This window comes from Octopus bimaculoides, chromosome 26 (genome assembly GCF_046866305.1).
Source record: "Octopus bimaculoides isolate indiv1 chromosome 26, ASM4686630v1, whole genome shotgun sequence".
Classification (NCBI taxonomy): Eukaryota; Metazoa; Mollusca; class Cephalopoda; order Octopoda; family Octopodidae; genus Octopus; species Octopus bimaculoides.
This window is the reverse complement of record NC_142953.1, coordinates 7,331,586-7,346,568: the sequence shown is the minus strand read 5'-3', so window position 1 is coordinate 7,346,568 and position 14,983 is coordinate 7,331,586. Positions and strand designations below refer to the sequence as shown.

Here is a 14,983-nt window from a genome sequence, read left to right as displayed (position 1 = left end):
TTAGTAGAATGAATTAATGTGATTTTTCGTTTAAACGAAATGAAATGATTCAATCGTTGATTAATGGTGACATTATCTTGTAAAATCACGTAAAAATGTCATAAGTATGTGTGTGCGCGTAGATATATGTATGTGTATGAATATATATATATATATGTATGTATATATATATATATATATATATATATATATATATATATATATATATATAAGGATATGTATGTATATGTATGTATATATATATATGTATATATATATATAGGTTTATGGGTAACATGTTGTCACATGCTGTGGTTTGTTAGTGGCGTATGTTAGTGTTCCATTCTAGTTTCCTAGTCAGGCTAGGTTTCCCTTCTATTATGTGTGTAGCTTCAGTAATTTGTCTAAGTGCTGCATCACTGCTATGTGTAGATAAGATTTTAATTTCTATGTTGTTGATTGAGCCTCTATGTTCTTGCTCAGCGTGCTGGTACAGAACTGATGAGTTCTTCCCTTCCTTAAGTTCCCTCCAATGTTCGTTTGCCCGCTCCCCTATACTCCTTGCTGTTTCGCCTACATATGTCGTTGGCTTATTTCTGCATCGTCCCTCTGTACATCTTATACTATAGACCACATTTCTGGTTTTGCAGTTCGTTTGTGGGCTAAATCTACATACGATACAGTTCCTATCAGTGCAGGGGGTTCTACTGAAAGGGTATGTTCTACTGATAAGGGATTTGATAGGGTTGCCTGGCCTTTCAACAACCTTAATTCTTAGCTTAAGTTTGTCTAGGGCCCTTCTAAAGCGGTACGCCAGTTCGCCTCTAGGGGTGGTGTCGACGAACATGACGCTTTGGTACTTGTGGCTATTGTACCATGAGCTTGCCTTCCCTATTTTCTTCTTAGTTCTTTCTATGGTGTTCCATGATTTGCTCCTATAGAGTGGGCAAATCCCATTCCTATCATTGCGTTTGATTGTTTCAAACTTCTTCATAGCTCCTTTGTAAACCCTGATCCTTTCTTTATGGCTGTAACCCGAGAACTGCATGCGGTGGACGAAATGTTGTATATGTCTCTTTAATTCTGTAGGGTCGCACATGCAGGAGACATTTCGCATTACTCTGACGAGGTCTGCCATCAATATGTTGAATTTGGCATTGTCCGCAATAGCCGAGTTCCGGTGGGTCAGGTACTTGGAGGCCATAGGTTTTGTATAGTGTGAATGGAGGATTCTGGTTTTATTGTTCTTAGTTTCTAGCCAGAGTTCAGTATCTAATACAGGTAATCTATGGTTAGGGTGTTTAGTAGGGTAGTCTATCGTAACTCTAATACTCTGGTGGATGGAGTTAGCTATTTGCTGGATGCTCTCCATAGTCTTAGTTTCTATTTCTATTTCAGGGGTACTCTCTTGTGGGGGTGTCTTTACCACTAAGTTGATATCATCGACATATCGAGAGTACACATTCACGAGTATGGAGTTCTGTGTCAGGCGTTCCTTAAGCCTTCTGTCCCACCATACCATGAAAAGATTGGCCACATCACCGGCGATACTAACCCCGATGGCTGCCCCCTCGTCCTGGGCGTATAATTTGTTGTTAAATATAAAGGTGTGGCCTTTTAGGGTGACCTTTATACTAGCTCCTAGTGCATGTGCGATCATTTTCTTTACCTGGTGGATATTAGTGGGGGTCCGTATGGCTCTGGTCCATCCACTCCATCTCTCTATAGGGGTCTTCCTAGCCATAGAGGTAATTGTGGGTGGTCTACCTCTTAGACGTCTACTAGGGCAGAAATCTCTAAGGTCGTATCTATCTAGATATGCATCGTCATATGTCAATCTAAGTAGGAGGCCCAGTTCTTCTGTGTTGACTTTTTGGAACTCTACTTCGCTCTCGTTGATCATTTCCACGCACTTTTCCACTGCAAAATCCACGTCGATAGATGGGTATAGTGATACCACATCCATGCTACCCACTATACACCCTGTCAGGTTGCAAGTGTTGTTGCAGTCGTTGATCCTGCTGAGGAGATCTTCCGTGCTGTCACAGACATCAGGTGACATCTGGATTATGGGGCGTATGATCATTGAGAGGAAGTAGGAGATCCTGTAGTTACTAGCGACATTCGCTCCACAGACTGGTCTTGTTGGTGGTCCCACTACAGGATTAGTTGTTACTTTGTGGTCCTTACGGAGCCCATACAGCGTCGGGATATCATTGTTCCAGGCTTGGAAGTTGTTGGCTGTGCGCTTCTGGGGTCTAAGGACAATTGTCCACATCATCATGTGGGCATTGAGGACTTTTTCTCTTTCCTCATGCGCCTGTAAATATATATATATATATATATATATATATATATATATATATATATATATATATAAGGATATGTATGTATATGTATGTATATATATATATGTATATATATATATATATATATATATATATATATATATATATATATATATATATATATATATATATATATATTATATATATTATATATATTATATTTATCTTATGATATTTACTTTACTTTATATTATACTCATTTATTGTGCTTTTAATTATTAATTTTTCTATATGTGATAGTGGATTTTCATCGATGAGTTCTTGAAAATTGGTTATTTTCCCTAAAACTATATATATATATATATATATATATATATACATACATATCCTTACGTGTGTATATATATATATATATATATATATATATATATATATATATATATATATATGGAAGGTAGAAAATGCTAAAATAAATTTATAAAATTTCAGTTCCGGTTTCGGTTCCGGTTTCGGTTATTGAGACTGTTTCAACTGTATGGAAAATAATTAATATGAACAGCAGTTTGCAATGTTTCACCAAAAATGAGAATTACAAGTGTCACTAAATGCATCTAGGGTGTTAGAAAACACCAACATTGCTAGAAATAAGAACTAAACGCTGACTGCTGCCTCCTTCAGTGTCTGGCCCCAGTGAGCATCATCTTCCAGTAGTCCATGTTTGGCGCAGGCTTCTCTGTAGGTCGTGCAGACTTCCCCATTGTGTTTTCGAAGGTCTGACAGTGTGCAGCAGTAGACGGGCACGATCTACCTGTTGTCAATTTCCATCCCTTGACCATTAACTTTGAGTTTGGTAGCGTTTCCACCATCTTCTGGTTTTCGGCGCCTGTAGAGTGGGCGACCGTCATGTCCCGTATGTGCCTCGTGGATAAATTCCCTGGGGAATCGTTTGATGCAAAGGAAAATGAATGGGTTATTTTCTTTGGCTGTTCAAGGAAAATATGTGTTATATATGTGGACCCTTCTATTGAATTCCCTATTTTTGAAAACCTCTATTCCGTGTAATTTATTGTATTACGACTAAAATGAAAGTAAAATCTCTCCTATAATCACTCATTCACTTTGGGACAAACAAACTCACTCACTCACTATTCAACACAACCACATTTGTATGAGAACGATAAGATAAAACACACACACAAAACCTAATTATTATATAACAAGTAGCACTAGAGATATAATACGATATCACTTTTAATATTGACGTGGTATCAATCGACAAATAGGGGTTAATCCTACTCCTATAATCTAGAACACTTCACGGCCTACTTGAGAAGATATGAAAGACGCCAGCTCAACATGGATACAGCCACTGTACACTAAGATTGCGTCATAAAAAAAACTACCGCCTTCATAGGCGATTACGATGTTTGAAAGAGGTTAATTATAAAAGCAAATAAACTCCAGCTTTTGATGACTAAATGCATGTTTGTCCCGTGTCTGACCTCACGTTCACCAATTTTTAGATATGGAACAGGCAACAGGTTTGCCCTGAGCAATCTGTCTCGTGTCTTACGTCACGTCCGCCAAAACTTGAGACATGAAGAAGCAGGTAACAGGTTTGTTCTGAGCACCTGAGTGTCATTATCGGTTAAACAGCAAATGAATATGGAGGGAAATGGTGGGAGAGAACTACTTTGAGTGCCTGTATAACTGTCTGTTTGCAGATACCACAACATTGCTGTCGGAGTTAGTTTGTCTACCAGCCGACGAATACGGTCGATAACCTATCTCCTCATCATTGTGCAAAGACCTTTGTTAATATTTATTTCAATAAAATAATATTCGTAGACGTCATAAAAATTTATAAACTTCGGGAGGATGTGAAATAATTCTTTCTTTGAAATGGTGTATCTAGAAGCAAATAACGCTATAAATAATAGCTTCAAATTTCGACACAAAGCCAACAATTTCGGGGAAGGAATTAGTCGATTACATCGCCCCCAGTGCTCAACTGGGACTTATTTTATCGACCTCGAAAGGATGAAAGGCAAAATCAACCTATGCGGGATTTGAACTCAGAACGCAGCGACAGACGAAATACCTATTGCTTTACTGCCCACAAGGGGTTATACACAGAGGGGACAAACAAGGACAGACAAACAGATTAAGTCGATTATATCGACCCCGGTGCGTAACTGGTATTTATTTAATCGACCCCGAAAGGATCAAAGGCAAAGTCGACCTCGGCGGAATTTGAACTCAGAACGTAACGGCAGACGAAATACCGCTAAGCATTTCGCCCGGCGTGCTAACGTTTCTGCCAGCTCGCCGCCTTTTTTTTTTTTTTTTTAACAGCAGGGTTCGCCACCATCCCCTGCCGGAGCTTCGTGGAGCTTTAGCTCAATAAACACTCACAACGCCTGGTCTGGGAATCGAAACCGCGATCCTATGACCGCGAGTCCGCTGCCCTAACCACTGGGCGAAATACCGCTAAGCATTCCATCCAGCGTGCTAACGATTCTGCCAGCTATCCGCCTGATTGACTTCTTAATACTAAAACTATACCCGTATCCTTAAACAGCAAGAGCCTTCTAGCTGCCTTCTATTATTTACCCGGCTGTCCTCCATTAACAAAAGTCGCATATGTGTCAAAGCACCAAAATTTGGGGGTCTCAGCTTATTATTCCATTATTCCATAATTCTATGGGACCGAAATATTTGAAGACAAGAGAAGAATAAAAAATGACGGCTTGACACGTTATGAGCGTGTGAAAGTTATTGATAATAAAAATATAATCTCGAAGTTCTAAATGTCATTAAGCTGCGTCTCTGTCTCTCAGCCTTGAAAATAAAACCCCATTTGTTCAGGGCTTAGAAATAAGATTGATCAGGATTTGAACTGGTTCTATTATGCTCCGTTGGGGGGGGGGGGGGGAATCTTAACTGTTCACTTGTTTTTCGTTATTTTTAGGTTTCTATTGAAAAATTGTTGTGAACATTGGGCGCGGCAGACTGACAAATATCGTCACCAATATATTGAATTAGATAAAGTCAATATTGGTTTTGGTACATACCAAAGCACTGAAAATATTCGTATAGGACCGTGTGAAATGCGAACATTCAAACAACAACGCAAACGTACAAGTGTATGTGTGTATATGTATGTATATATATATATATATATATATATATATATATATATATATATATATATATACACATACATATATATATATATATATATATATATATATATATAGAGAGAGAGAGAGAGAAGCAGAGAGATACATGTATAGGGTGCGATGGGTAAATTGTCGTCATTTTATATTTTTATTTCGCGCATGCGTATTACTTGTTTTTGACTTTGTCGACTACACTGTATAGTAGGGTCAGTTGGGCACCGTCTGTGAGAAAAACAGCACCATGACGCAATTCACTCAGCAGAAATTAAATAAAATTTGTCTAGAGTGAGAGAAAGAGAAAGAGAGAGAGAGAGAGAGAGAGAGACAGACAGACAGACAAACAGAGGGGAGAGAAAGAGAGAGGAGGAAACCGGATTTTAAAGCTTAATTTTTTTTAGATTTTGCGTTTATGTCAAAGTTTTGCTCATTGCATGAAATTTTATTCTGTAGCAATATAGAGTATATCAGGGGAGAGAACTCTATAATAGAAACTGTATTTTGATAATGTTTAGAAAACAGGCGATCGCTCGTTTCCAGAAATCTGTTTACGTACAAGAAAGGAAGTTGCATTATTCACGTTGTTTCGGAGAGTAATAATAATAATAATAATAACAATAAAAATAATAATTATAATAATTTCTACTATAGGCACAAGGCCTGGATTTCATGAGGAGTGTGTAAGTCAATCAAATCGACCCCAGTACTCAGTACTCAACTGGTACTTAATTTCTCGACCCCGAGAGGATAAAAGCCAAAGTCGACTTGAGCGGAATTTGAACTCAGAACGTAGCGACGGGCGAAATAACGTTAAGCATTTCGTCCAGCGTGCTAACGATTCTGCCAGCTCGCCGGCTTAGTAGTAGTAGTAGTAGTAGTAGTAGTAGTAGTAGTAGTAACGGTCCTTTCTACTAAAGGCACAAGGCATGAAATTTGTGGGGAGGGCGTAAGTCGATTACATCGACCCCAGTACTTGACTGGTACTTAATTTATCGACTCCGACAGGATGAACGCAAAGTCGACCTTGGCGGAATTTGAACTCAGAACGTAACGGCAGACGAAATACCGACAAGCATTTCGCCCGGCGTGCTAATGTTTCTACCAGCTCGCCGCCGATATATCTATCTGTCTATCTATCTATCTATCTATCTATCTATCTATCTATCTATCTATCTATCTACAGCATTTTAGCTGCTATTTCTGAACTTCGGTATGTGGTGAAGCAACTTGTTGCTGATCCCTTAATTTTGTTTATAAATGTATAAGAACTTTTAAATAAGTTCCTCACCGATAATGGTGCTTACATACCGAAGGGCTTGGTAAAAATTGTTAATTGTTAATTGTTAATTTATTAATAAATTAATAAATTGATAATCCTTTACCCTTTTAATTGTATCTATCTATCTATCTATATATATATATATATATATATATATATATATACATATGCGAATGTGTGTGTGTGTGTGTGTGTGTGTATATATATATATATATATATATATATATATATATATATGGCTGGTCTAACAAGTGAAGTAACTCCTACGACGTATTTAATAGTAGAGCTAGAGTTATTTCCCTTGAAAGACTATTATATCCTATCGTTAACAAACTCTATTTCAAATGTGTTTTTTATTGTGATTCTTGTCACATGTGTGTAAAAGTGAAGGTCCGAATATCACTGTCATTGCCTAAGCAGTCGTCGTCTGCATCGTCAGCGTTGCCGTCGTAATCATCGTCGTCGTCATTCTCGTCTTTTTGTCTTTTGATGAGTCGCCGGAATTCTGGTTTGAGCACCCTCAGTGAAGAGGCTCCTGGCTTAGTGGTTAGGGTATTCGGTTCACGACCGTAAGGTCTTGAGTTCGATTCCCAGCGAGCAAGACGCTTTATTTCACGTTGCTCCAGTCCACTCAACTGGCAAAAATGCGATGTACCTGTAATTTCAAAGGGCCAGCGTTGGCACGCTCTGTGTCACGCTGAATCTCCCTGAGAACTACGTTAAGGGCACACGTGTCTGTAGGTTGTTCCGTTGATCTTATGAACTGGAACCTTCGTCGTCGTAACCGACGGAGTACCATTAAGAATAACCGCACAACACGGGAGTTCATACGATTATACTCTTCTACTCTTTTATGTATTTTAGTCATTTGACTGCGGCCATGCTAGAGCACCGCCTTTAGTCGAACAAATCGACCCCAAGACTTATTCTTTGTAAGCCTAGTTCTTATTCTATCGATGTTTTTTGCCGAACTGTCAATTTTCGGGAACATAAACACACCAACATCGGTTGTCAAGCGATGGTGGGCGGACAAACACAGATACAAATGTACACACACATAAATATATACGTATATATACACACGGCGGGCTTCTTTCAGTTTCCGTCTACCAAATCCACTCACAAGGGTTTGGTCGGCCCGAGGCTATAGTAGAAGACGCTTGCCCAAGGTGCCACGCAGTGGGACTGAACCCAGAACCATGTGGTTGGTAAGCAGTACTTTTTCTTTATTTGAAACCTGATACTTATTCTATCAGTTGTTTATGCTGAACCGCTGTCGTGGCGACCCCTGTTGTACTCTTTCGCCCCAACTTTCTCTCACTCTTTCTTCCAGTTTCTTGAGTAACGTTGCGATGGACTGGCGTCCCGTCCAGCTGGGGGGGGGGGGGGAATACATACACCATAGAAACAGGGAAACCGGGCCCATGAGCCTGGCTAGGCTTTAAAAGGGCGCATAAATAAATAAAAAATGAATACAATATCTAGGCCAGCTAGAAATAACAGCCATCTCGCCCTGAAATGATACCTTAAAATCTTGAACAAGAAACGACACATCAGATAATGTTGTCGGCATACACTATAGTTACGAGGGGGTAACAAAAAGTTCTCGGACTAGTTCTGTAGTGCGCCAACAAATGGCAGCACATGGTCGCGTGCGCAGTGAGGGCTAGCAGTGACCTTCATGAGGCAGTGTGGCGAGTGACATCGTTGGGGTTACTTCGCATGTTGTGAAATTTGTGTTTTTGTGATGAAGTGTGTGTTGTAGTCTACGATTTTGTCATGGATAGGGACCAAAAAAACCAACGCGAAATTTTGCATTGAACTTGGGAGGTCTGCAATGGAGACATTGAGGATGCTTCGAAAAGCTTTCGGCGTCGAGGCAATTGGTCGTACGCAATGTTTCGAGTGGCATGGGCACTTCAAAAGCGAAAGAACGTCCCTGGAAGTACACTGAAACGCTCACACACACACACACACACACACACACACACACACAACAACAACAACAACAGCAGCTACGACACACACACTATCTATCTATTTGTCTGTCTGTCTGTCTGTCTGTCTGTCTATCTATCTACTTCACTCATCTCTCTCTATAAACATATGCTTATATATATTTATATTATACATACGTATAACATATATACACATACATACATATATACACACACACACACACACATATATACACACACACACACACACACACATATATATATATATATATATATATATATATATATATATATATATATATATATATATATATAAACAAATAGTAAATGAGTACATGCATATATACGTACAGGTATGTGCATACCGACATCCACCTGTATGTATAGGTGCATATCTGGGTACAAGACATTGCAAACAAAACGTAGACGAGAAAACACACAAGCCACATAGAGAACATTCTTCTTCATCAGCTATTCCCGTTTTAACACCGGCGTTTCGAAGAGAGGGGGAAAGTAAGCAGAAAAATAAGAGAAAATGCACATTGGAAATCAAAAAGAAGGTAGGAATAAAGGTAATAAAAGTCATTATTGTGAGATATTAAACAGATTTACAAACATACCGGTTTCGTGATATTACTCGTCATTGCTTTGAGTGTACACCGAATTCTGAACGGTGTCAAGTCTATTAGTCCCTTAGTAAAAAGATTATGTGTAAGGGAGGTAAGTAGTTCTGGATTTGTGTAATTAGGGTAGATCTGGATTTGTAGGGTGAATGGTGTATGTGATGTATGGGGGTTAGTGATATTAAATGGAAGATTAGTGGTGTTCTATATTATGTTATGTGTTTATATTTAGTTGAGGAAGATATTTATTAATGAAAATTGCCTCTTATAGAAAGGTGTGCGAGGAATCTTAATCCTAATTTCCTAATTTTTCCCTTCTATCAATGTTCACAGAACACATCAACACAACAAAGAATGAACAATGAAATACATTCAATCTAATACATTCACTGTTTACGTTCTTTTGACTTTTGATTGCTCTTTTTTTCCTGTTTTTTTAATCTTCGATTTGATTTGCGCACATGTCGTCGTCATCGTCGTCGTTGTCAAAGCCATCGTTGTCGTCAACTTCCTCGTCACCTTTATTGTTGTCACCTTCAACATCATCGTCGCTTTCGTCGTTGTTGTCGCCGTCTTCGCCGTCGTCTTCGCCGTCGTCTTCGCCGTCGTCTTCGCCGTCGTCTTCGCCGTCGTCTTCGCCGTCGTCTTCGCCGTCGCCGTCATTTTCATTATCGTTGTCATTGTCAATTCGTCTGGTCATCAGGTCGTCATCTTCACCGTTGCCATCACGCTGGCGCCATCGCCTTCCTCATCATAACCGTCACCTTTCTCTTCTTCTTCGTCGTCTTCGTCGCTGTCGCCGGGGCCATCGTCGTCTTTATCGTTCCTCTTTCTTCCCTAATTACTTTTCTAAACAAATGAAATCTTTAGAAAATTAAAAGTTGAAAAGCGTTTAATAACATGCTAACTTGTACTTCATTGTACTTCATTGTGCTCCAAACAATTCCCCATTCCAACACAGAATTAATTACTTGGAACGAGAGAAAGAAATGGATGGGTTTCATGTCTTCTGATTATCAGTCACCATTCACAGGTTTCATTTACAAAGTTCACCATTTGTTAATTACCAGAAAGACGTGTGTTATTCGTGGCTATTATTAATTACACATCAACTATGTGCGTATTATTTTGCTACTAAGAAAGTCTCAGTCACAGGCTTTAATTAAGATTTTAATAAAACAGACTTGCACGATTGCCTTAAGGTACGTTGCAATACAACGAAGAGAGAGAAAATGCTGATGAATTGTCAAACTGCTATGAAACCACTTGGTTCAATAATCAATTCAAACTCGTGGAAACTAATTTTACAGTGAAACGAATATTTAGCTGAGTGATTAAGAAGCTTGCTTGTGACGAGCGAGTTTCATATTAACTCCTATTTCACGGGCACCTTCGACAAGTGTCTTGTACTGTGGTCCCGGGTCGACTAATGCCACCTTGTGAGACAATTTGATAAGCAGAAACTGTATAGAAGCTTATTTGTTTAAGGGCATTACTATACATGAATGCCTTACGCTAAGAGGGACTCTAAGGTGGTCAAACTACCATAATAAACACATTTTTACCGAACGCGAGGAAATGCAACTAAATGCAAATATATATATTTTGGGGAATAAATGATGGATTTTTCCCTTATGTGGTTTTTTTTTTCAAATACTTCGTGCAAGACCAAAAATATGGCACCATAGTCATAACATCAGCTTGAACTTCTAACTTGTTGTCCCTTGAGGTCTCTGGATGAGACTTAGAGTCGACTTGTTCAAATACAAAGCAAAAGCCAAACTAATAATAATAATAATAATAATAATAATAATAATAATAATAACAATAATACTAATTGTTTCTAATTTAAGCACAAAGCAAGCAACTTTAGCTGGCATTTTATCTTAACGATCCCGGAGGAATTAACGGAATAATAATAATAATAATAATAATAATAATAATAATAATAATAATAATAATAATAATAATAATAATAATAGTTTTTTAATATTTATTTGAAAATAATTTCTTTGACTAGACTGGACACAGCCAACTGATGTCAACTCAAGCACAACGATTAAACAATACTTCATAGTAGTAGTAGTAGTAGTAGTAGTAGTAGTAGTAGTAGTAGTTGTTGTTGTTGTTGTTGTTTTACCGATTTCCTACGTGGAAATTAAAAAAGAAAAACACGAACTCAGAAGCGTCTCTTCATCAGAGAGCCACGACGGTACAATAAATCGAAGAAAATATAACAAAAATACTATATCCACTTGTGTGTGTGTGTGTGTGTGTGTGTTGGATGGAAAACATATGGAAAGGGATATTTTCATGGAATCCTCCATCCTCCATTTGTAAAGAGAAAATACAACTGACATTTCAAGATGGTTTTTTTTTTAAATAACTTTTTTTATTTTTGTATTTTTATTTTTCAGAAATATATGATGTTGGAATCAAAATTAATACGTAGGAAAGTTCTTGTGAAAAATCCGTAAAATCTCTCTGACATATTCGATTCTCATCTGAAATATTATAAATCATATCAATTTAATAAGAACTTTACGGCTCTTTTCCCTTCCAGTTTTGTCTTCATCCAGTATCACTTTTATGAGTTTCATTATCATTGATGTCTACTAAAAAGAACATAAACGAATATCTATTGATTACTTTTCGATATTATAGATTCTGGTTAACAAACGCTTTCGTTCATAACTTACCAGACCATCGAATATATTAGAAAGATATAAATTTCCAACCGTTGTAAGACTTTTCTCCAGTGACTAATATGGCGACACGATTTTACATTTCCATCTTATAAGCAGTTTAACCTTTAACTTTGTTTGCTTCTTATCTTCGTTTTAATTCCACTTTCGCCCAGTCTGTCTCGTTTTTCTCTAGCATTCACGTTCGTTCTCTATCATTCTCTTTCTCTCGTTCACTCTCTGTCTGTTTGTCTGCCTCTCTCTCTCTCTCTCTCTCTCTCTCTCTCTCTCTCTCTCTCATTCTTAATCTATTTATCTACCTTTCTCGTTAATGCTAAGACGTAATCGTACAAAACATCGTACAATCGAACTGATTTCGGATCTTTTAGAGTTTTTCTAACTCGGTTCTAAGCTAACACACTTTTAGAAAATTAATAACTTCCTTCGTTGGCAATAAATATTGCCCTTTTTTTTTTTGTTTTCCCAAATCCCCATGCGAAACAAATCGGCAACAATTTTCAACAATGCATTTCATTACCTCTAAAACACCAGAAACAGTTAATGTCCCAATTCTCAGAATTATAATCAAACAGCAGCACAACCCAGAGCGATGTCCTTTCACTTGTTTAAAAATGTGGGATACTTCGAGAATTATATATATATATATATATATATATATATATATATATATATATATATATATATATATTTAAATGAAATATTCAAACACTGAGATTTGAAGTTAGATGTCACTACTGTTCATATCATCTGTGGATAAATTCAAAATTTGATGATATCACCAGTAGTAGCATTGGTGGAACGCAGTTATGATAGCTTTAAGGAGCTATGAAATATCGTAATGGTGCTTAATGAGCATCTAGCTGCTAGAAATAAGAGCCAAGTCTTAAATAATCCACCGTAGCGCACCAATATAAGAGAGAAAAACAGTATGCGAGGAAAACAGACCGAATTAAAACATTTAACAACACAAATAAAAATTTTATGCAATGTCTGCATATATATATATATATATGTGTGTGTAGATATATGTATGGATATATATATATATATATATATATATATATATATATATATATATATATATATATATATCAGAAGTATTCTTTTCACCACTATTTTGAGATTTTTGCTATATGCTGTAGCCAGTGGGAGCATCAAGTACCCGTTTGTATCCTATCTCAAGCATTCCGTAACAATAATCCGTCGTCCTCGGTTATTTCATAACTCGATATCGAATATTCCATGGTATTATCCGTAAATACGTAAGTTTCCAAAGTAGATTCCGAGAAATGTCAGGTTGCCATAAAAAAAAATTCTGGGATTCGTACGGTAGAGTGTCATAAATAAAGTTTTGGTCCAGTGATAGAACGTCTGTTATGTTTACAAACGATATGGGTTCGAGTCCCACAGGCAGCGTCGGTCATTTTTCTATCCAAAATGTTTCTTTTTTAACTCAATATTTACATACTATTATTTATAGCTGTAATCACTTTGAGTTCTACAGTTAAAAACGAATTATTTCACGTTCTCTCGAAGTTTCTAAATTCATATGACGTTCCATTTAAAACTGTTTTAATGTATTTAAAAAAAAAAATTTTTGGATAACAGTACTGGGGTTGTCCATTAAATATAATTAGTTCACACTGTACTTCATACAATAACCAGAAAATTCAAATCTTAAATGTTCGCAATATTCGGGGTTAGGGAATTAAAGTGTTAAAATTCTCCATCACTGTATTTTACTGTATCGATTCTATCAATACTACTAAAGTTGGGAGTGTCCAGTGCTCCCCACTTCGAGTCATTGACATCATTCCGTAGTCTCGGGTTCGATTCTTGGCCAGGTTTAAAGAAGAACTACGCAGTATTCGCTGGATATATTTGGACAGAAGGTGATGGACGGCACGTATTTGAAATCTAAAGATCCATTCTAATATTGGCGGCAGGAATAACCCTTGGATGGATACTTCTGAATTCGTCCTTGGTAGAACATTATATATATGTACATTTGGCTGAGGTGTAAATGTGCTTCTGTTTATGTGCGTGTGTATATATATGTGTGTGTGTGTGTTCATAAGAATCAATACGATTCTGTGTGTACGTGTGTGTGTGTGTGTGTTTGTATGTGTTAATATGTTTATGTGAGTGCAAATTTGGTTATACGAAAGTGTGTAAATGTATATTTGCATGTAGGCGACGCACAGCTTCAGACATACGCTTATATATATATATATATATATATATATATATATATATATATATATATATATATATATATATATTTATAAACGAATAATTATATTCTTGGGAATAGAAATTTCCCTTATGAATTTTTTTACACACTGGCTTCTTGATAAAATTCTTGTAAAAGATTTTTTATCCCTTTTTGAATTTATTAATCAAATATATGTATATATATATATATGTGTGTGTGTGTGTGTGTGTATAAGGTTAGTTGAATTAGAGGTTAAAATAACCGTCTAAGGGTTAAACGTACCATTATACTACTGGTATATTACCTGTTTAACCACGGGCATACATATGCAATCATATTATGCTTATGAATTATAGGTAAAGACAAGGATTAACAGGAGTTTCTCAGGAATCAAAATTTAAAGAAAACAGGAAATGGAGAAATATTAATGAACATCAATTGACTTACATTAATTATTATTTATTAATTCAATTCATAGATGTAACTCAATTGTTGTTCATCAATATTTTTCAGTTTTTTTGTTTTCTTTATATATAAATGTGTGTGTGTGTATGTGTGTGTGTGTGTACAAATACATACAGATACGTTTTACAGAAACACAAAACTAAAATGATTGCATACATGAACAGGTTTTTTTTTTTAATCGATGAACTTTTTTCTTTATTATTTAAAATGAATAAATTAAAACTTAACGACAGGCGTGGCTGTGTGGTTCGGGTTTCAGTCCCACTATGTGGCACCTTTGGGCAAGTGTCTC

The 14,983-nt window shown here is 36.8% G+C and overlaps 1 protein-coding gene across 2 annotated transcripts in view; it reads right to left on the bottom strand.

Moving 5' to 3' along the window:
- Nucleotides 1–11,285: 11,285 nt before the first annotated feature.
- Nucleotides 11,286–14,983, bottom strand: part of LOC149130929 (uncharacterized) — a 71,825-nt gene continuing 68,127 nt past the window's right edge. For both annotated transcript variants that reach the window (XR_016238507.1, XM_089342603.1), the window contains exon 4: nt 11,286–14,983. This exon is cut by the window's right edge and continues 282 nt beyond it. The gene's annotated coding sequence lies outside the window, so the exon portion shown is untranslated.